We start from the raw sequence: 21,888 nt of genomic DNA on the forward strand, positions 1-21,888 counted from the left end.
TAAATTAGGGTCCATTGTTCATCGCTGACTCTGTAGGCAGTTCTGATGGGAATATTCAATTTAAAATGTTGATCTTGCAAAACAGGAAGATTTTCTCCCAGACAGGGACTCAGACGTCCATTACTGATCCTCACTGACCATCACAGGACTCAAACTGAGAGATTTATTTTTGTGACTGACACAGTCAGATGTGGTATACAGTAGCTCACACAGTCCTGTCCTTCCACACATCCCGGATTCTGGACTCTGAATCAGAGGATCTTGACGGAGAAATCCTTCCAACAGATGGGACAATCCAAGAGAAACCCAATATCCACATTTTCCCTCAGGGGGAGTCCCTGCAAAGTTGTCGGTCAGGATCAGAACAGATATTTCTTTAATACTTACTCAGTTACTTGCTAGGACAGAGAGATTCACTGGAGGCCCAGATTGTCAGCTTGAAGAGTAGTCACTGCTTTGATGTGGGAAATGGAAGGGTATCATTTGGATTGTTCATTTCACCCATTTGTAGAGGGGGCTATAGATTTCATTGTGAGTGGGAGCTTGAGAGAAGCAGATTTATCGTGGTTGTGGGGATGTTTATACAAACTTTCAGGAAAGGTTTAATACACCGGAGGAATGTGTCAGTGTTTACAGGGGGCTCCGAGAGGGGTGGGCAGGGGGAATGTGTCAATATTTAGAGGGGCTCCAAGGTGGGGTGGGGGGGAAATGTGTCAGTGTTTACAGGGGGCTCCGATGGGGGTGGGGGGGGGGAATGTGTCAGTGTTTACAGGGGGCTCCGAGAGGGGTTGGCATTGGGGAATGTGTCAGTGTTTACAAGGGTCTCCGAGAGGGGTTGGCATGGGGAATGTGTCAGTACTTAGAGGGGGCTCCGATGGGGGTGGGCAGGGGGAATGTGTCAATGTTTACAGGGGGCTCCGATAGGGGTGGGCAGCGGGAATGTGTCAGTGTTTACAGGGGTCTCCAAGGCGCTGGGTGTGAGTATACCTCTATTTACAGGTGGCTCCTGTCCCCTCACCCACCCTGAACACCGTCAAAACCCGCTACCATCAACCCCATCCGAAACCGACCCCCCCCACCACCCCGACCAACGCCGTTGCCCCCAACTCCGTGCAATGCCATTCTCCCCAACCCCATCCCCCCAACCCCGTGCAACGCCGTTCCCCCCAATCCTGTGCATCACCGTTACCCCCCAACCCCAACAAACCCCTTTGCCCCAAACCCGTTGCAACAACACTGTTGCTACCAATCCCAGAGTGTCTAAGGGTATCCTCAGAGTGTGTGAGGGAGTCCCCAGAGTGTGACAGGGAGGGTCCCAGGGAGTCCCAGATTGTGTGAGAGAGTCTCATGGTGTGTAAGGGAATACCCAAGTGTAAGAGAGAATCACAGAATGTCCCAGAGTGTGTGTGCGTGAGAGAATGTCACGTGAGAGAGCGTTTGACTGAGTCAGTCCCAGGCTGTGTGCGTATATCTCCGTCACAGTGAACCCCTCACATTCACTTCATCACCGTCACACTTACACCCTCACACTCACTCCATCACTGTCACCCTGACCCCCTCACACTCACCCCATCTCTGACCCCCTGACCCCCTCACAATCAATCCATCACTGTCACCCTGACCCTCTCACACTCACTCCATCACCGTCACCCTGACCCCCACACCCACACTTCTTCACCATTGTACTGTCCGACTCACACTCACTCCATCACACTCACACTGAACTCATAACACTCACTCCATCACCGTCACCCTGACCCCCTCACACTCACTCCATCACCGTGACCCTGACCCCCTCACACTCACTCCATCACCGTCACCCTGACCCCCTCACACTCACTCCATCACCGTGACCCTGACCCCCTCACACTCACTCCATCACCGTCACCCTGACCCCCTCACACTCACTCCATCGCCAACAAACAGACTCACTCAACTCACTCCATCACCATCAGCCCGACATCCTCACACCAACTCCATCGCCCTCACCCTGACGCCTCAAACTGACTTCCTCACAGTCATCCTGAACCACTCATACTCACTCCATCACCATCACCCTAACTCTTTCACCCTCACTCCATCACTGTCACCCTGACCCCCTCACACTCACTCCACCACGGTCACCATGATCCCCTCACACTCACTCCATCAGTCACACTGACCCTCTCACGCTCACTACATCACCCTAACCCTGGCCTCCTCATACTCACTGTATCACCGTCACCCTGACCCTCTCAAACTTACTCCATCACCCTCACCCTGACCCCCTCACACTCACTCCATCACCCTCACCCTGACCCCCTCACACTCACTCCATCACTGTCACCCTTATCCCCTCAAACTAACTCCATCACTGTCACCTTGACCCTTCACACTCACACCATCACCCTCACCCTGACACTCTCACACTCACTCCATCACCATCACACTGACCCTTTCACACTCACTCCATCACCATCACACTGACCCTTTCACACTCACTCCATCACCATCACACTGACCCTTTCACACTCACTCCATCACAATCACACTGACCCCCTCACACTCACTCTATCAGTGTCACCCTGACCCCCTCACACTTACGCCATCACTATCACCTTGGCCGCCTCACACTCACTCCATCACCGCCACGCTGACCCCCACATACATGCTCCATCACTGTTGCCCTGGCCCCCTCACACTCACTCTATCACCGTCACTCTGACCCTTTCACACAACTCCGACCCCTCAAACTGACTTCCGCCATGTCACCCTGATCCCCTCACACTCACTCCATCATCCTCACCCTGACCCTTTCACATTCACTCCATCACCGTCACCTCAACCCTCTCACACTCACTCCATCCCCCTCACCCTGACGCCCACACACTCGCTCCATCACCCTCACTCTGGCCACCTCATACTCACTCTATCACTGACCATACTCCGTGAAATTTTCCCAGATTCTCAGTTGAGGATTTTTGCTGTTGGAAGTTACCTCAGAAACCCTGTTGATTCGTAATGTGTTGAGCGAATCGCAAAACAGAAAGCATTTAACACGGAACACAAACAAAACTGGCATACTTAATGCATTTTCAGACACAGCGAGCATGAATGCTAAATGCGAGACAGTCCGGGGGCATGAGCCATAAAGTCATCACACAACTAACAACAGGGCAATTCCAAAATACTCTTTCAAACATACTGGAGACTGAGTGCACCACCACTTCCCAGACAATGCTGAAAAGAGAGAAAGAAAGGACATAATAAGAACGGGCCATAAAAAGTGAACAGACGCAAAGTCACATGAAAAGGGTTCCATGATCCCTCTCCGACTCACAGCTTCTGGGATGTGTCCGGCTACAATGTCAATTTTCGCAGCAGATAATGATAGCCCATCAATCCAGACAAATTTCAATGGTAAGCTGAGTCTATCTTCTCAGACTCTTGTCAGCTACAAATGTATCTGTGAGTGCGTGAGAATATATGTTCGCTTATGATTTGGTCAAATAGCCATGAACTGCTTGACATTCCTGCAATTTCGATTCTTGCTTTGCTGAATGATTTCACCCATTGCTCGAAACAGGACAACTTTCACGTCTACACGGAACACGAAACACACCGGACTACAGGGAAAATGCACAAAGCTGAGCAGGCCGTGTTCCACATCATACCGTGCAGCATAGTTTCAGTCACTGTGTCTGTTTTGCAGAATAAGAGTCCCAAAGAATGTTCTCCACCCTAAAACCGGAGGTCACATTACAATCCGAGAGCGACAGATCACATTGTGAGCATGCTCTGACCTCGGGGCCGGTTCGAGATGACACTTTCCTTGCCTTTTACCTTAACCGTGCAATCTGCTGCAGAGATGTTCACTCCTGGACATGAGCCACGTGGATAACAACTGAGTTTGAAACCTGTGCGGGAATCGATGAGAAGCGACTCAATAAATTTTGCTAAATTCCATGGTGCTTATTAGAAATGGAGTTTCTGTTCACCTCAATCTAAAAGGCAGTTTCTCAACATAGTAACAAAGTCAAAAGGTAATTACCTCACCCCACCCCCACTCCGGAAGAGGTGCTAACTGCCCTTGAGTGCTTTTTGTTCTCGATGTGAAGAGCTCTCACGCCTCTGAGTCACCTTCACGTCTCTGGTTGCTGAGTGAATCACAAAGAAGGACTTTCTCCAGAGCTGCAACTGCCTCACTTCCCCACTCGCTCTCCCCGTTTACATTTTCCTGCTCGTCAGTGATTTAAAGGAAACCAAATGATGCGATGTCATTCTGTAGCCTCTCTGTCGATTCCTCTGTTTCAGTTCCAACGTGGCTTAGATCTCGGGGCGCACCTTAATACTAGCGACGCTATGGAAGCACAGGTCCAGAGGTTCCTCTGAGAGTGTAATTTCTTTCATTGCTGTTGCTGATTGAATGAGCCACTAACGTGCGAACTGCTCCAAAACATGATTCAGGACCTCTGGTGCCAATTCTCGCACGTTGAATAACGACAGACAGCTTCCAAACGAGGCCTTTCAGAGACGCCTTTGGGGTACATTTAACAGACAGACGAGTTCAGGAATCCGTGGTGCGCTGTGACACCAGCGCAGCAGCTTCATCCCTGCCTTTGAACCGGGCCGCCTGCGCAAGGAATACAAATGCGGTACTGCTTTTCTTGGAAGGATCAGAACGCGGTAACTACACTCTCAAACAGAATGGCATATGATCGGAACCAGGTTGGAGAAAAACTTTACAATGCTTTGCACTGTAAGTAAATGGAATTGCATTACATTTCACTACGCGAGCAGATTTGTTGAAGCAAACTCGAAGGCAGGTTTGCAGATGGGAAAGCAAGCAAGAAAGCTCCGTTCTTGTCCATGTCAAAGGCTACAGTTGAAGAACAAAGCAGTTTCAACCCAGTTTCGAAGTGGGGACCTTTCGAGTGTGAGGCGAACGTGATGACCACTACACTACAGAAACAAGCCGGCGGCACCCGTCCGGCAGCTCAGGGGCATCCAGTACTGAAAGTTGAAGCGATTCTACGTTTCACCTTTCTGTTTCCAATAGCTCGTTGTTGTCCAGTGTAATTGAATTCTTGAAAACGTAAAAAAAATTGACAGGTGAAATTGATGATAAAATATAGACAAGGATGTGGTCAATGTTTGGACCGTAGGGCGAGGTGGAATAGGCTGGGACGACTTTCCCTGCAGCGTAACGACTGCGACATGATCTGATGGAAGGGTTGGAAACTGAGTGTTTTACCCAAGTTGGGGTGAATTGAAAACTCGAGAGCATAGGTTTAAGGTGGGTGGGCTGAAATTGACAAAGGACCTGAGGCACATTTCTCACACAGAAGGTTGTGCGTGTTTGGAATGAGCTACCAGAGGAAGTGGAGGAGGTTATTACACTCAGAAAATTGCAAAGGTAATCGGATCAGTTTCTGGATAGGATGGGTTTAGAGGGAGTGGGGCCAAATGCTGGGGAACGGGGCTTGTTTAATTTTGGCTATGTGGTGAGCATGGACGAGATACACCGAAGTATCTGATTCCACGCGGTGTCCCCCAATAACGTTGTGTTGCTTACACCGGCTTTAAAGGATTACTTTTGAGCAGAGCTTGCCGTCGCAGTCTGTGGCACAATCGTTTAGTCTGTTCGACTGCTCAGGGGAAAGGTAGCATTGTGAAACACTGCAGAAAAAAAAACGACTTCCTTACTTTTGCTCCGACTGACCATACTCCGTGAAATTTTCCCAGATTCTCAGTTGAGGACTTTTGCTGCTGGAAGTTACCTCAGAAACCCTGTTGATTCGTAATGTGTTGAGCGAATCGCAAAACAGAAAGCATTTAACACGGAACACAAACAAAACTGGCATACTTAATGCAGTTTCAGACATAACGAAGCATGAATGCGAAATGTGAGACAGTCCGAGGGCATGAGTTATAAAGTAATCTCACAACTAACAACAGGGCAATTTCAAACTACTCTTTCAAACATACTTCAGCCTTAGTGCACCACCACTTCCCAGACAATGCTGAAAAGAGAGCAAGAAAGAACCTAATAAGAACGGGCCATAAAAAGTGAACAGACTCAAAGTCACATGAAACGGGTTCCATGATCCCTCTCCGACTCACAGCTTCTGGGATGTGCCCGGCTACAATGTCAATTTCGCAGCAGATAATGATAGCCCATCAATCCAGACAAATTTCAATGGTAAGCTGAGTCTATCCTCTCAGACTCTTGTCAGCTACAAATGTATCTGTGAGTGCGTGAGAATATATGTTCGCTTATGATTTGGTCAAATAGCCATGAACTGCTTGACATTCCTGCAATTTCGATTCTTGCTTTGCTGAATGATTTCACCCATTGCTCGAAACAGGACAACTTTCACGTCTACACGGAACACGAAACACACCGGACTACAGGGAAAATGCACAAAGCTGAGCAGGCCGTGTTCCACATCATACCGTGCAGCATAGTTTCAGTCACTGTGTCTGTTTTGCAGAATAAGAGTCCCAAAGAATGTTCTCCACCCTAAAACCGGTGGTCGCATTACAATCCGAGAACGACAGATCACATTGTGAGCATGCTCTGACCTCGGGGCCGGTTCGAGATGACACTTTCCTTGCCTTTTACCCTAACCGTGCAATTCGCTGCAGAGATGTTCACTCCTGGACATGAGCCACGTGGATAACAACTGAGTTTGAAACCTGTGCGGGAATCGATGAGAAGCGACTCAATAAAGTTTGCTAAATTCCATGGTGCTTATTGGAAATGCAGTTTCTGTTCACCTCAATCTAAAAGGCTGTTTCTGAACAGAGTAACAGAAATCAAAAGGTAATTACCTCACCCCACCCCCACTCCGGAAGAGGTGCTAACTGCCCTTGAGTGCTTTTTGTTCTCGATGTGAAGAGCTCTCACGCCTCTGAGTCACCTTCACGTCTCTGGTTGCTGAGTGAATCACAAAGAAGGACTTTCACCGGAGCTGCAACTGCCACACTTCCCCACTCACCCACCCCGTTTACATTTTCCTGCTCGTCAGTGATTTAAAGGAAACCAAATGGATGCGATGTCATTCTGCAGCCTCTCTGTCGATCCCTCCGTTTCAGTTCCAACGTGGCTTAGATCTCGGGGCGCACCTTAATACTAGCGACGCTATGAAAGCACAGGTCCAGAGGTTCCTCTGAGAGTGTAATTTCTTTCATTGCTGTTGCTGATTGAATGAGTCACTAACGTGCGAACTGCTCCAAAACATGATTCAGGACCTCTGGTGCCAATTCTCGCACGTTGCATAACGACAACCAGCTTCCAAATGAGGCCTTTCAGAATGGTGTACATTTGACAGACAGACTAGTTGAGGAATCCGTGGTGCGCTGTGACACCAGCGCATCAGCTTCATCCCTGTCTTTGAACCGGGCCGCCTGCGCAAGGAATACAAATGCGGTACTGCTTTTCTTGGAAGGATCAGAACGCGGTAACTACACTCTCAAACAGAATGGCATATGATCGGAACCAGGTTGGAGAAAAACTTTACAATGCTTTGCACAGTCATTAAATGGAATTGCATTACATTTCACTACGCGAGCAGATTTGTTGAAACAAACTCGAAGGCAGGTTTGCAGATGGGAAAGCAAGCAAGAAAGTTCCGTTCTTGTCCATGTCAAAGGCTGCAGTTGAAGAACAAAGTAGTTTCTGCCCAGTTTCGAACTGGGGACCTTTCGACTGTTAGGCGAATGTGATGACCGCTACACTACAGAAACCAGCCTGAGGCATCGGCCCTGCGGCTCACTGGCTTCCAGCACTGAAAGTTGAAGCGAGTCTACATTTCACCTTCCTGTTTCCAATAGCTCGTTGTTGTCCAGCGTAATTGACATCTTGAAAACGTAAAAGAAATGACGCGTGAAATTGATGACAAAATATAGACAAGAATGTCGTCAATATTCGGACCGTAGGACGGGGTGGAATAGTCTGTTACGTACCCAGGATTTCGTACCCAATTTGTTAAAACCTCAACTTGCCTGGAATGTGAAGCAGCTTGAGCCCGCGATTTACCATGTGGGAGGCGACCAAAATCATGACAAGATGGACACTGACCCCTGTCTCCACAAAGCAACTCCCGGTTCTGCATTTTATTTGAACACGCCGCAGCCACAGAAATTTCAGTTGGGGGGACTCGGGCCTAAGCTTCTTTCGTAACTGAGTTCTGAAAGAGGAGCCTCCGGCTCCTTGGCTCCCCATCATATTCGGTTGTGGTAGTGAAATTTGCTGTGTCTGATCCGCAGGACATCCTGCAGGAATTTCAGACAGCGCCATCCTCCCTGTGACATGTACGTGCTGGATAACATTATGTTGTGTCATGTGTGCCGGCTTTGCCAATATCACCGTTGTTTAACTCCCTACATCCTGCTGGTCGAACTGTGATTCCAGTCAGAATCACAAACGTGTAACAAAACACCTTAGCTGTGCTGGCTCTCTACAGAGATAAATGTTCTGCCTGTAACTCTACACATTTTTACTTTCAACATGAACATTGAATTAGTTTTTCAACAACTCGATTGAACCTGCGGCATTGTCAATGTCAGACTCTAACCACTCCTTATTTGAAAACCTTTCTTCTCATGTACATTTTTCTTCTTTTACTAATGTCTTTAAAACTCTGCCGAATCGTTCTCGATCCTTTCAGGCGTAGGGAGCATTCCCTCTTCATTATTCCCTTTCTCTAACCCACTTGGAAAGGTTTAACAAGGCCAGCTTTGGCCTTCTGCTCTCCAAGGAGACCTGTCCCAACTTTCCAAATGACCTTTATTGTTGACATTCCTCGTACACCACACCATTCCCATCAACCTGTTCAGCGCTGTTTTCAATCATTTCACGTCCCCACTTCCTCATGTTTCACCCGCAGAACTGTGCAAACATCGAGATGGTGGATTTACTCAGAGTGGGACTCTGTGGGTGAACATCCTCTAACACTTGTTTGACTTTCACCATCTGTGGTACTGTGCCATGCCCACAACAATGACACTTCTGACCCCAAAACTCAAAGGTATTTCAAAGGGTGCAACTTAATGATTTACATCCTTTTATCAAACAGTTGATAGGACTACCGAGCAAAAGTGAAATCAAACAACCAAAGCTCGATGGTGACTTGAAGTAAGACATTCTCCCATGCCAGTATTAACACAAGCTGCTAAATTAAGATCGTGCCCGAGACACTCTTACATTGCCAACACCAAACCAGCTGAGATTCGGTCAGGTCCAACTACATCACAATTTGTTCTCAGATTTCTAAGCATCAAAGTGTTTTAAGAATATCGCCTTCTCATTCCATCTCCTTGTTCACGGGACAGTGCTGTTTATCCCTTCCGTTTGCACTAAGTTGTCTCCATTGGCAGAGTATTCAGCTATTTCCCTCCACCAGCAAGCTGTGTGAGGGGAGGCAAGCGCGGACACACTCGAAACCTCGCTCTCATCGGCACAGCCAGTTCCATCAAGTGCTGGGAATCAGCAAGTTTGATTGGGAGCTTCCTGCAAATATCATTTATCTGAGAAGCGATAAAGATGTTGAGCTGATGGGTCAGACACACGTCTACTCCGGACTCTCTACCCTCAGGTAAAGTCATGTGAGCGGATTTTTGTGCAGCCTGTTTGCTGTTCAGAATCCATCTTCACACAGCAATCCTGCAGAAAGGCTTTTGTAACACTAACATCAGCTTCTTTGCTGCAATCGGGCAGCAGTTCACATCTGAGCCTCAACTTTCCCAGATAAAGACAATCCGAGTGAAAGTCTCACTCACTGAGAGCCATCCCCACGTGCCTGAGCTGCGGGGCTGCAGACAATCTAACGCAGAAGGATGGGTGAACAATGAGACTTTGTTTCACCATCAGCCACTCTGTTCCAGAGACTGGAAGAGGGCCAGCATCAATGTGTGGCGTCATTCACGCGCCTTCAGCCCATCGAGTCCATAGCGACTCTCTTGACGCTTGTGTATCCCTGTGCTTATTCATAGTTGGTGATGTATGTCCTAATCATGTGGAGCTATCCCTGTATCGCAATTCTGTCTCCAACAAATTGATCCAACTGTAATTCACAGATTTTAATTTCACAGGGAGAACACCGCTGTGTGATACGGCGTGGGGAATAGCTGCAGGGCGTCATGCGCATAGAGCACTCTACAACTGATGTGTCTCACCTTCACCAGTTTATTCTTAGCTCTGGCAAGAGATTTTGCGAATCAGACCAGAGCACACCGACAGAGAACAGGTAAATAGCTTCCAGAACTTCACAAGTGTGTTTCCTCATTTGTGTAAATTTCCCGCGTGTATCGGTATGAAATATTCATTTCAGATACATTGAATGAAAGGAAGCAGAAAGTGAAACAACATTTAATGCGTAGAATGGAGATGTATTATAGAGAAACACTGGAGGGGGCAGTACACACACTGAAACAAGGAATTGTCAACGAGTAGAGGATGTTTTCAATCCATTAATTTCATGGTTATGAGTCCAATACGCTCCCGCTGGGCCGCTCTGTTAGCGCTGACCATAGCAGTTTCACACAGTCTTCAGCATTTCGTCTGGCGTGTGGCATGTACCTCAGAGGATGATTTCAAAATGTCTTCACTATTATTGTGTGACACTCTGTGGCGCAGATGTATCCCGGCAGTGTCAATATAACCTTTGAGTATCTGCCACATTCTGTTGGTTTAACTGTGATTTCACTCAGAATCACAAAATATGTCACAGTGCAAAGTGAGGCTATGCAGCCCCCAGACATTAAGGAAATGTCTATGTCGGTCAATTGATTGACTTTATTTGATTGATTGATTGTCACGTGAACCTGAGTACAGTTAAAACTTTTGTTTGCGATTGCTTAAGGCAGATCATACGAATCAAGGACATGCAGATCATAGTATGCTAACTGCCGAGCCACAATTATCTCTCATCAACGCGTGTAATTCAACTTAAACTCCCAGCATCCTACTCCGTTGTGAACCAAGAGAGGTGGACAGCGAAACCTGGGGTCAGGCTGCGGACAGGGTAAGCCAAATACTGGTGTTTCAGATTGGAAGCATTCATTTCATAAGAGGTATTAAGCACGGGAGCTAAATGTGTTGTCGGGGCCGAGTGGGAAAGGTGCTGGGTTCGAAATCCATTGGGATTTCCCTAAGCAGTTTCGAATTCTGCCGACTACGTTTTCAATGATTTCGGAAAGGACAATTTCGTGCTCAAATTTGAAAGAAGAACAATCCCAACAAACCATGCCAGTTGTTCGATTTGATTGTGTAACCTTGAGTTCTTAATCAGAACTGTGCCACTATCAAAACCTTGACTATTTCTCTTCCCACGGACACTGCTGGACGCATCGACTTCCTGCAGTATTCTCTGAATGTACTGTGCAAAAATGCAACTTTACATTCGATTCCATTAATCACAGTCCTCTATGTACTGACCCTGGACGGTGGCAAGTTTTCTTCCTGTTCGTCAAAGCGCCCATCCCCGCCGCTTCCTCCCACATCAGTATAAACTGTCTCAGGAAATCTCTGGTTCACCTTCTTCGCTCCAAAGTGAAACTTGTCAGCCTCTGGACTCTCTCCTCATAAAGGGAATTCTCATCCCCGGACATGGTGAAAGACAGAGGAGAGTGAAGAGATTTTGGGGAAATATTGACATTTGCCAGCGGAATAATGTTAAGGAGTAAAAACATGGAAACGAGTCTCCAGCTTTGTGCATCTTCAGAAATATTTTGGGAAGTAGACTCGGAGGGGAATGAGCAAGAGTGAACTGTCTGACAGAGCGGAAACAGTCAAGACAGCTTCCCCCTCTTTAAGGGGACGGAACATTAACTCTGGTGTTCTTGGGACACGAACTGATCTGAGACATTGAACGATTTCACGTTTTTCTATATGAGGACTCCAGGGCACTGAAAAAGCTTGGGCCAGACAAAAACTGAGTGGCTGGAACCCAGACTGTCCCAGTTGTGGGAGAGAGGCTTCCAGTGACATGGGTTCGCCTGCAGTGAATGGGATAAGACTGTTCCTATGTCTCCATAATGAGCATCCCTGGCTTTATTTTGGAAAAGTACATCTGATAGAGGACAGTTGTCATTCTGTGTAGGGCAGACTGAAGTTGAGATTCAGTAACAGTGTACTTTGGAGGATCGTGCAATGTGCTGGATTGCATGTGTCAGCGCATTAGTCTGCTGAATGAAAGATATCTTATTCAAGAGCTCCCCGGGCGACAGTGATTGCTGCCCTTAATACATCTGTTTGCTTTGCTGCACTGTTTCGATTTCTAATGATTTCAAAAAGATATTCTCCAAATGGAAACACTATCGTGTGACTAACCACAATGACATTTCCGCATTGCTGTCAAGATTAATGTCAAGAACTGTGACTTGTGGGAATCTGAAACCAAAAAGAAACTGCTGCAGAAACGAGCCAATTTGGGAGTACCTGTGGGAGAAAACACAGCGCTGATGACGTTCTGAAACATTGCCTCTTAATGTCTCTCCAGAAATGCTGCCAGCCTTGCTGAGCTTCTCTTGCAAATTCAGTTTTTCTTTTAACTGAATGCCCATTCCATCCATCAGAATGATGCAGTCAGCCTCACCATGCACTGAAATTTTACACGTTTGGCAGCTGTGAAATGATTGCATTCAACAAACCCAATAATTATTTACTCTTCCTCAGCTCCACAAGGAAAGAGACCTGGGAAGTGAAATGCACAGTGTCGTCCTGTCGTCCTGGATGAGTGGTTAAGGCAAGGGAATTGAAATTCATATGGCTTTAACCATGCAGCCTCGAATCCTACGAATGGTGATGGAGAAATGCCAATAATTGCGAAGGGAAATTGCTCCCTGACTTCGATTGGAAGAGTCAGCTAAAAACAAAAATGGACAAATTGGGCATGGTGGGAATCTGCAACCCACTGCCTGTCAGGGTGCAGCAAGCAGAAATGTCTGGAGAAATTTGAGACGCATTGAGATGTGCACTTCTACCAGCAACTGCGTTTGAAGCTGTGAGCCAACTGTTGGAAAATGAGACGAGAACAGTCAGTGACTTGTGTTCCACTGGTGCAAACTTGTTTAGCTGAAGTGCATTTTCAGTGGTGCAGAAAACTTTGACATGCTGCGGTGAGTTGGTCGGAGAAACTGGCAGATGTGAAGCACGTTTAACTGGTCTCATCGTGACATCTCTCCTGCTCTCGGGGGATTTGGCTGTCTGTCCACCTGTGTGGAAGAAAATGAGGGTGGTGTCCTCAGGGGGATTACCATAAAGTGTGATTACGTCAAAGTTCAGTCCAATGATTGTGTCATTTAAGAGCACAGGGAGTATCTCATTGAAATTTACCCTGGAAACATCAGAACATGCAAGGCTAAGTGCCTCATGCTGGAAACTGGGACTAGAGTAGATGAATATCTGGTCTTCTGCACTGCAGACAGGTGGAAAGGCCTTTTCCATGCTGAAAGGAATGGAAGAAAGAACGAAATTGATGTGCAGCTAAAATGACCACAAATGAAATAATAAAAAGAGATTCATTAAGGCAACATGCAGCGCCATATTTCAATTTCCCTAGAAGTCTAGTGGTAAGAATTTATTACTCTTACTGCTGTGGCAATGGGAGATTTCCTCTGACCGGTTATCTTGTTGACAGCCTTCCCAAAGCAGGGAATGTTGTATGGTACTGGCAATTGATGGAGTTTTGTCACAAATACAATTCAGACTAGCGTAAAACAAATAAGTGCGAATCCTGGAAATCTGAAAACAGAACAGGAATTGACAGACAAATTCAGCCGGCCTGACAACATCCGTGGAGACAAAGAGATTTAATGTTTCATATCGACAGAATGAGGTTACTTGTGCATTTTATTGTTTTAAATCCTGGGTAATTGCCAGTTTCACTTCACGAATCAGCATACATATCAGAAGCTCTATTTAACTGACAAACGTCATCTGTAAAATGAAAATGTCATATCGGCTGTAATGCTATTGCTGTTCTCCTGAGTTGGTGAAAGGCTGGCCTTACTCATTACCTTTATCTTGTCCTTTCTGTCCATGAGCAACAACGTTGAATGGAGAGCTTCTGTTTTCAGTGTCTACCTTCATATGCTTATCTATGTGTCTTCCTTTGTCTCTCTGTACCATATCACTCTCTTCTACATTCTCTCACTCTCTGTCTGTCAATATCCCTCAATTTCTATTCCTACTCTTAGAAAATTCTGAAATTCGGTGACAGTTTGAGAGTATACCTGTTTCATGGCTTTCTCTGCCTACCCCCAGTCCGCCCTCCCTCCCCGCCGCCCTGGCCAGTGTGTAGAATTGGGCTCACAGTCTCCAGGTCATATCTCTGTCTGAGGTCAGGTGACATTTCTTCACTCAAAATATGAGCATTTACAATTGTAGTTAGAAATCATAATCGACCAGAAGAAAAGCAGTTTCACTCCAATTATAGGATTTCAATTACGTCATTGCAGTTTGCCTAAAATTAATGAATGGTATCAGCAGACAATGAGAGCTATCATCTCGCAATGGATGCGTTATTACCACAATATTTCCTGGCAAGTCTGCAGTGTCTCCTGCCTCACTTCATTATTTAAAATAAAAGAGTTGCTATGACGGATAGAGACTAAAAGTAGAAGAGATGGAGAAATCATTGTTGAACAGAGTAAAGAATCTCGGCGTTGAATCAGCAGGATAGACAATTGACTAATGGGTCCATAGCAGGCGGCAGGGCTTGGTATCACGAAATAACAACAGGTTGACCTCAAACACAAGAAGCATGCTGAGCCATCACTTTCGCGATATTGGATCAACAACACGGTGTTTACAAGAAGTTTATGCAATGACCTTTCAATGTACGGAACATTTCAGAGCATTTGACACCATACTCACCTGGTTATTACCAGATGCTTTAACTGACGAAGCCACAGACGGTGTTCTTCAAATCCATATGTGCATTTAATTAACTATTTGATCACAGTAACTCTGACTTCCTTTCTATAATAAAGCTGCACGATGAGAATATATATCAACCTGCGCTTATGCAGGAAAGAACAGTTCACAGATGGTCTTTCTTCACTGGAAATGCACAGAAAGAGGCAATCTCTTCTTTCTTTGCTTTCAAACTATTGCCTTCACCTCTGTAATCTGACAGGATAACGAGGATGCATTCATCCTCTCGGGGGCGATAAAACACGTGAATACGCACAGAGGGAATCTCATACCAAAAGATCAGGGTAATTGTGGTGAATTTACCAGGAGTGGTGTGCGAGTTGGTGTTAACAGGGGTAATAAGGGCTAACCCATTAGCACTGACATTGAGCCTTGCACCAACAGCACCTCACTCACTTCTTGCCTCACGTCTCCCAGTCATCATTGACTTTCAGTTTATCCTTCTCCCACTTCGAATCCTCTCACTTGTACCCAAACACATTCGGATTTCCACTTCGAAAGTGCAGCTGTTTGAAACGAATTTCTGGAGTATGCACGTCGCTCTTTGGGATCAGCTGCACTGCCAAACCATAATTACTCCAGAGATCGAGATGGTAAGTTAGATTACAGAATCCTGGATGTACTCAGCACAGAGATGCATCCATGATGTCGCTAGGGAGGGAGTTCCAACAAACGACATTGAAGGAACAGTGAGATAGTTTCAGCTGAGAAAGGCGAGATTCTTAGAGCCGATTTGCGGTGAAAGGAGTCTCGTGTATCTGCCGCAGTTATCCTTCCAGTTGGTTGCAATCAAATGCTGGATTGATTCTGGCAGATCTGCATCTGTGCTCTGTGTGGATGCAGGGAATAGTGTTCATTCAGATAAACCAAAAGAAGAAAAATAAATCTTTATTTCCTGAATGCGAATTGGATCCAGGTCTGTGCGATTCAAACTCACACCCTGAAGCAGGAACTCCACTGATGCTGACAATAACCCTTGACCTAGCCTGTCCAAACTTTTGTGCCTATTTTCTTTCTCCCCACATTTTGAAGCACCAGTCCTTGCCGTGAGTGGTGAAGGATCTAACTACTTCCTCCCAGAAACACAATTGGGCCAGAGACGCATCTATCTGCGGGCATTGCTTTGCTCCGAACAGACCGGGATAGTTATGTGGGACTGAAACCGTGTTCGATCACACACAGACGCGGTGTAACAGCTGTCAGCAGATGTGGAGAAGGTTGGGGCGGATTCAGACCCACTGGGAAATAGGCTGGATCCGGAATTCAGGGGAGCTTAGTGTCACAGACAGAACGTTGGAGAATTGGGTTGAGAAAGATATTAGCCATGATCGGACAGACAAGATGGGCTGAAAGCTCTAACTGGATGAGTGGTGCTGGAAGAGCACAGCAGTTCAGGCAGCATCCAACGAGCAGCGAAATCGACATATCGGGCAAAAGCCCTTCATCAGGAATAAAGGCAGTGAGCCTGAAGCATGGAGAGATAAGCTAGAGGAGAGTGGGGGTGGGGAGAGAGTAGCATAGATTACAATGGGTGAGTGGGGGAGGGGATGAAGGTGATAGGTCAAGGACGAGAGGGTGGAGTGGATAGGTGGAAAAGAAGATAGGCAGGTCGGACAAGTCAAGGAGACAGTGACTGGGCTGGAAGTTTGAAACTAGGATGTGGGGGAAGGGGAAATGAGGAAGCTGTTGAAGTCCACATTGATGCCCTGGGGTTGAAGTGTTCCGAGGCGGAAGATGAGGCATTCTTCCTCCAGGCGTCTGGTGGTGAGGGAACGGCGGTGAAGGAGGCCCAGGACCTCCATGTCCTCGGCAGAGTGGGAGGGGGAGTTGAAATGTTGGGCCACGGGGCAGTTTGGTTGATTGGTGCGGGTGTCTCGGAGATGTTCCCTAAAGCGCTCTGCTAGGAGGCGCCCAGTCTCCCCAATGTAGAGGAGACCACAGCGGGAGCAACGGATACAATAAATGATATTGGTGGATGTGCAGGTGAAACTTTGATGGATGTGGAAGGCTCCTTTAGGGCCTTGGATAGAGGTGAGGGAGGAGGTGTGGGCACAGGTTTTACAGTTCCTGCGGTGGCAGGGGAAAGTGCAAGAATGGGAGGGTGGGTCGTAGGGGGGTGTGGACCTGACCAGGTAGTCATGGAGGGAACGGTCTTTGCGGAAGGCGGAAAGGGGTGGGGAGGGAAATATATCCCTGGTGGTGGGGTCTTTTTGGAGGTGGTGGAAATGTCGGTGGATGATTTGGTTGATGCGAAGGTTTGTAGGGTGGAAGGTGAGCACCAGGGGCGTTCTGTACTTGTTACGGTTGGAGGGGTGGGGTCTGAAGGCGGAGGTGTGGGATGTGGACGAGATGCGTTGGAGGGCATCTTTAACCACGTGGGAAGGGAAATTGCGGTCTCTAAAGAAGGAGGCCATCTGGTGTGTCCTATGGTGGAACTGGTCCTCCTGGGAGCAGATACGGTGGAGGCGGAGAAATTGGGAATACGGGATGGCATTTTTGCAAGAGATAGGGTGGGAAGAGGTGTAATCCAGGTAGCTATGGGAGTCAGTGGGTTTGTAAAAAATGTCAGTGTCAAGTCGGTCGTCACTAATGGAGATGGAGAGGTCCAGGAAGGGGAGCGAGGTGTCAGAGATAGTCCAGGTAAATTTAAGGTAAATTTACATTGGGGAGACTGGGCGCCTCCTAGCAGAGCGCTTTAGGGAACATCTCCGAGAAACCCGCACCAATCAACCAAACCGCCCCGTGGCCCAACATTTCAACTCCCCCTCCCACTCTGCCGAGGACATGGAGGTCCTGGGCCTCCTTCACCACCGCTCCCTCACCACCAGACGCCTGGAGGAAGAATGTCTCATCTTCCGCCTCGGAACACTTCAACCCCAGGGCATCAATGTGGACTTCAACAGCTTCCTCATTTCCCCTTCCCCCACATCCTAGTTTCAAACTTCCAGCCCAGTTACTGTCTCCTTGACTTGTCCGACCTGCCTATCTTCTTTTCCACCTATCCACTCCACCCTCTCCTCCTTGACCTATCACCTTCATCTCCTCCCCCACTCACCCATTGTACTCTATGCGACTCTCTCCCCACCCCCACCCTCCTCTAGCTTTTCTCTCCATGCTTCAGGCTCACTGCCTTTATTCCTGATGAAGGGCTTTTGCCCGAAACGTTGATTTCGCTGCTCGTTGGATGCTGCCTGAACTGCTGTGCTCTTCCAGCACCACTAATCCAGTATTTGATTTTCAGCATCTGCAGTCATTGTTTTTACCTTGAAAGCTCTAACTGTCCACCGATGCTTTCTGGTCCCTGACCATCCGGAATCTAAGGAAATAGAAATAGATTTATTTTTTTCAGTTCAATGTCCTCCGGTGATAACCGGGTGAGTTGAGAGATGAAACACGTCTGATGTAAGTTTAGAGACTGGGAAAATGTTTGGAGACGAAGTAATAAAAGAGAATCTGAGTATAAAGTTGGAAGTCAGGAGATATTCAATAAAAAGGAAGGGTGTGTAAGGCAGAGGGAGATGGACATGGAGAAAGAAGTGTCACTGGTCTTGAAGTCGTAACGCTATTTTCCTTTCCAAGATTCTACCAGACCTGCTGAGATTTTCCTGCAATTTTTTTTGATGATACTGAAACAGAAGATGGGATTGGGTTCCTGGATCAACCATCTCTCTCTCTGTTCTGTGGGCGTTTGAATTCCCCGTTCGACCAGATCACATCTCAGCCACACGAAAGCCTCACTATCCTGCCCCACCCCAACCGCTGTTACTAACAATAAACTATTCATTACGTAAACCCACATGTGCACACAACAGCATCATTTCCTGAGTGAATTCGAAAAAGTTTAGGGAGAGTTCCATTCAGTTTCATTCAGAGCATTCTAAATGAGTTACTTTTGTTTCAGTACTATTTGACATGGAGTCGTCACTGTCAATCCCCCGAGCATGTGGCCATTCGCATTCCATGTCTCTGGATACTTTGGTTGGTGCACGGTTGGAATGGAACCTCACGTTTTGAAAGGGACATTATTTATCGTATATTCGGCTGAACTGATAAACGTGTCTCTGCCACCTCCGGTACAGTGGAAACAATTTTCACTCAGAAACCAACACATGTTCAAAAACAGTGTTAACAATTTGTAAACAAAATCTGCAACAGCGAGCGAATGCGCTCTTGTGTGGGATTGCAACATTGCAAAATGAATGGACAGCTGTGAACCTATTAACAGATAAAATTGCCCCAACATGAAACTGCATCTGCCAAGACTTCTCCACTCACTCATACTATCGATATCTGTTTGCAAACTTTTCACATCCTTTTCACAATATGCTCACCCACCTATTGTGTATCGGCAGCATTTCACTCTGCCACTTCCTCCAAGTCATTCGGTCAGATAAAACATTAAAGCCGATGACTGACCAATCTGGATTTCACGAAAACGTGAAAAATACTCATTGATGTCGATTCGGTGATTTCTGTTAAATATACACTGTTCAGACTATGCTACTTTATTACCCAACACCGAGAACTCCTTTCTTGTGCAATGGACTTTTATATAGCCCCTAATTGATTGCTTGCTAAAATTCAAATGAACTTTACTGAGCATCGTCCTTCATCAAGTCTGCAGGTCATGATACCAAACAAATCTATCAGATGGTCATCGTGTGATTTTCCTTTCAAAAATGATGTTGACTCAGTTTGACTGTAATCGTCTCTTCTAAACTTTCTGCTTTTCTTAATTTGCAATGGTGGTTCACATTTTCGAAATGACAACAAAGACATGAGAGCATGTGGAAGCAATTTAACCCATCAAGTCAGCGACAAGTTTCAAAGAGATCACGGCTGATTTGGTTAATCCTCAAATCCCCTTTCGGCCTCATCTCTATGGCCCTAGATTCCCGAAGTGACCAAACGCCTGTCTTTCTCAGCCTTGCATGTATGCAACCTTGACAAGCCTCTGTTCCAAACAACTTCACAGATTTTCTACCCTCTGAAAGAGAAAATATCGTCCACACCTAAGTCTTACATAATTGACCCCTTCCGCTGTGATGAGGTCTTCTGGTGCCATATTATCCCAGGTGTATATCAGAGCAGAAACAAAACCCTCAAGGTCGGTCTGCACTGTCCAGTGCCAGCTCTGAGTATTTGCAGCATTGTCTTTTTTGATTTTGAATGAACAAATAGACCTGAATCTTCCTCAAAAACACTTCATTGGCTATAATTTCGCTGGCAGTGTAGTGCTCTAGAAAGTCGAGTGCTTGATCACAAATATATCACTATCAAACTGTTATCTCTGTTTTTCGTTCCACAATTACCGCTAGATACGTCGGTTCACTGCGGTATTCTGTGAATCTACTGCGCACAAGTGCTGCATTTCATCAAATTCCTTCAATCACAGTCCTCTGGACACTGACCCTGGTCAGTGACAACATTTCCTCCTGCTCGTCAATGTGCCAATCCCCACCGCTCCCTCCCCCATCAAGATAAATAGCTGCAGAACATCTTTGGTTAACCCTCTTTGCTCCAAAGAAAACCTCGGCAATCTCTCCTCATGCCAAGAAATTTCAGTCCTGGAGATGGTGCAAGGCAGAGGAGTGTAAAGAGATTTTGGGAAAATATTATCAATTGGCAGGTGGAAAAAAATGTTAAAGAGGCAAACCATATAACCCAGTCTCCAGCATTGTGAATCTTCAGAAACTCTGTCAGAAGTGAAATCAAAGGAGAATGAAGAAGGGTGAACTGTCTGAATGAGCAGAGACAGTCAAGATATCTTCCCCTTCTTTAAGAGGACAAACCATTAACTTTGTTGTTCACTGGACATGAACTGATGTGACACATTGAAATAATTCTCATTCCCCCTACATGACAAATCCAAACCTCATCTAGACTCCCGGACAATGAAACAACTCGGGACCACACCAGGGATTAGGACGCTCGAAGGGATATGGTCCCAGTTGGAAGAGAGCTGGTGCCCATTGACATGGGTGTGTCTGTCGTGGATGGGATAAGACTGTTCCAATGCCTCTATAATGAATGTTCCAGACTTTATTTTGGAAAAATAAAACTGATAAGAGGACACTTCTCGGTCTGGGATGGACAGACTGAAGTCCGTCACAGCCTGCTTTAGATTTTCGTGCAAGGTTTTAGGTTGGAAGTTTCAGAGTATTAGACTGTTAAATGAAAGGCTGGTGGTTCAAGACTTCCAAAGGCGACAGCAATCGTTATTGTTAAATCATCTGTTTTCTCTGCTGCAGGGTTTCATGTGGTGGCAGGAAAATGTTCCTCAAACGGAAATTTTTCATGGGAAGAACCAGAAAGAATTTTCTGCAATGTTTTAAAGGTTAATGTAAAGAACTGTGGACTCTGGGAATCTGAAACAAAATCAGAAACTGCTGACAAAACTATCTCGTTTGGCAGTGCTGGTGGGAGATTGTTGAGTTCTGATGAAGGTGTTAAATATTGTCCACGATTCTCTCTGCATGGATGCTGCCAGACCGACTGAGTCTTGTCGTGGAAGAAGTATAGAGAATCACCAGGAGACGGAGAGAGTATTTCAAGAAGTCGCTCTGTTATTTACAAACGAAAAACCGTGAGACCGAGAAAGCAGATTCTCGAATGCTCTCGAACCTCTTTGTCCATGGTTTTTTATATATTTTTTCCCATGTTTTGTCTGCTTATCAGCATGTCTAACTTTATTAATCAAGTACCTCACTCGAGCTACACAATAAAGCAGTGATGTTAGTTCCCATCATCTGTTTAATTGTTTATTCTATTTAACGTTATTCTGATGTGATGGTTAGATATTTAATGTCAGCTTTTGCAACAATGGTCTTTCATTCCACACCCTACTTCATATTTTCCCGATGTCATATTTAGTTATTTATTGTCAATAATCTCAATCAGGCTGACTCTATTAACTATTAATTTGATACTTAATGTCATGTCCCAAATATTTATGTTCCCAATCGAGT

At 46.2% G+C, this 21,888-nt stretch overlaps 2 long non-coding RNA genes across 3 annotated transcripts in view; both read left to right on the forward strand.

Annotated features, from left to right (window-relative positions):
* Positions 1–21,642, forward strand: part of LOC140469978 (uncharacterized) — a 29,785-nt gene extending 8,143 nt beyond the window's left edge. The window contains exons 2-3 of one of the 2 annotated variants that reach the window (XR_011956250.1): positions 10,075–10,229; positions 18,822–21,642. This is a non-coding gene — a long non-coding RNA (uncharacterized lncRNA). Of the gene's footprint in view, positions 1–10,074; positions 10,230–10,844; positions 11,212–18,821 lie in introns of those variants that run through there. The other variant, XR_011956251.1, reaches the window with a different exon arrangement.
* LOC140470141 (uncharacterized) overlaps positions 1–21,888 on the forward strand; it is a 766,637-nt gene that overhangs the window by 177,217 nt on the left and 567,532 nt on the right. The gene's annotated exons all lie outside the window — the stretch shown is intronic.

The sequence above is a fragment of the Chiloscyllium punctatum genome, chromosome 50 (assembly GCF_047496795.1).
Source record: "Chiloscyllium punctatum isolate Juve2018m chromosome 50, sChiPun1.3, whole genome shotgun sequence".
Classification (NCBI taxonomy): Eukaryota; Metazoa; Chordata; class Chondrichthyes; order Orectolobiformes; family Hemiscylliidae; genus Chiloscyllium; species Chiloscyllium punctatum.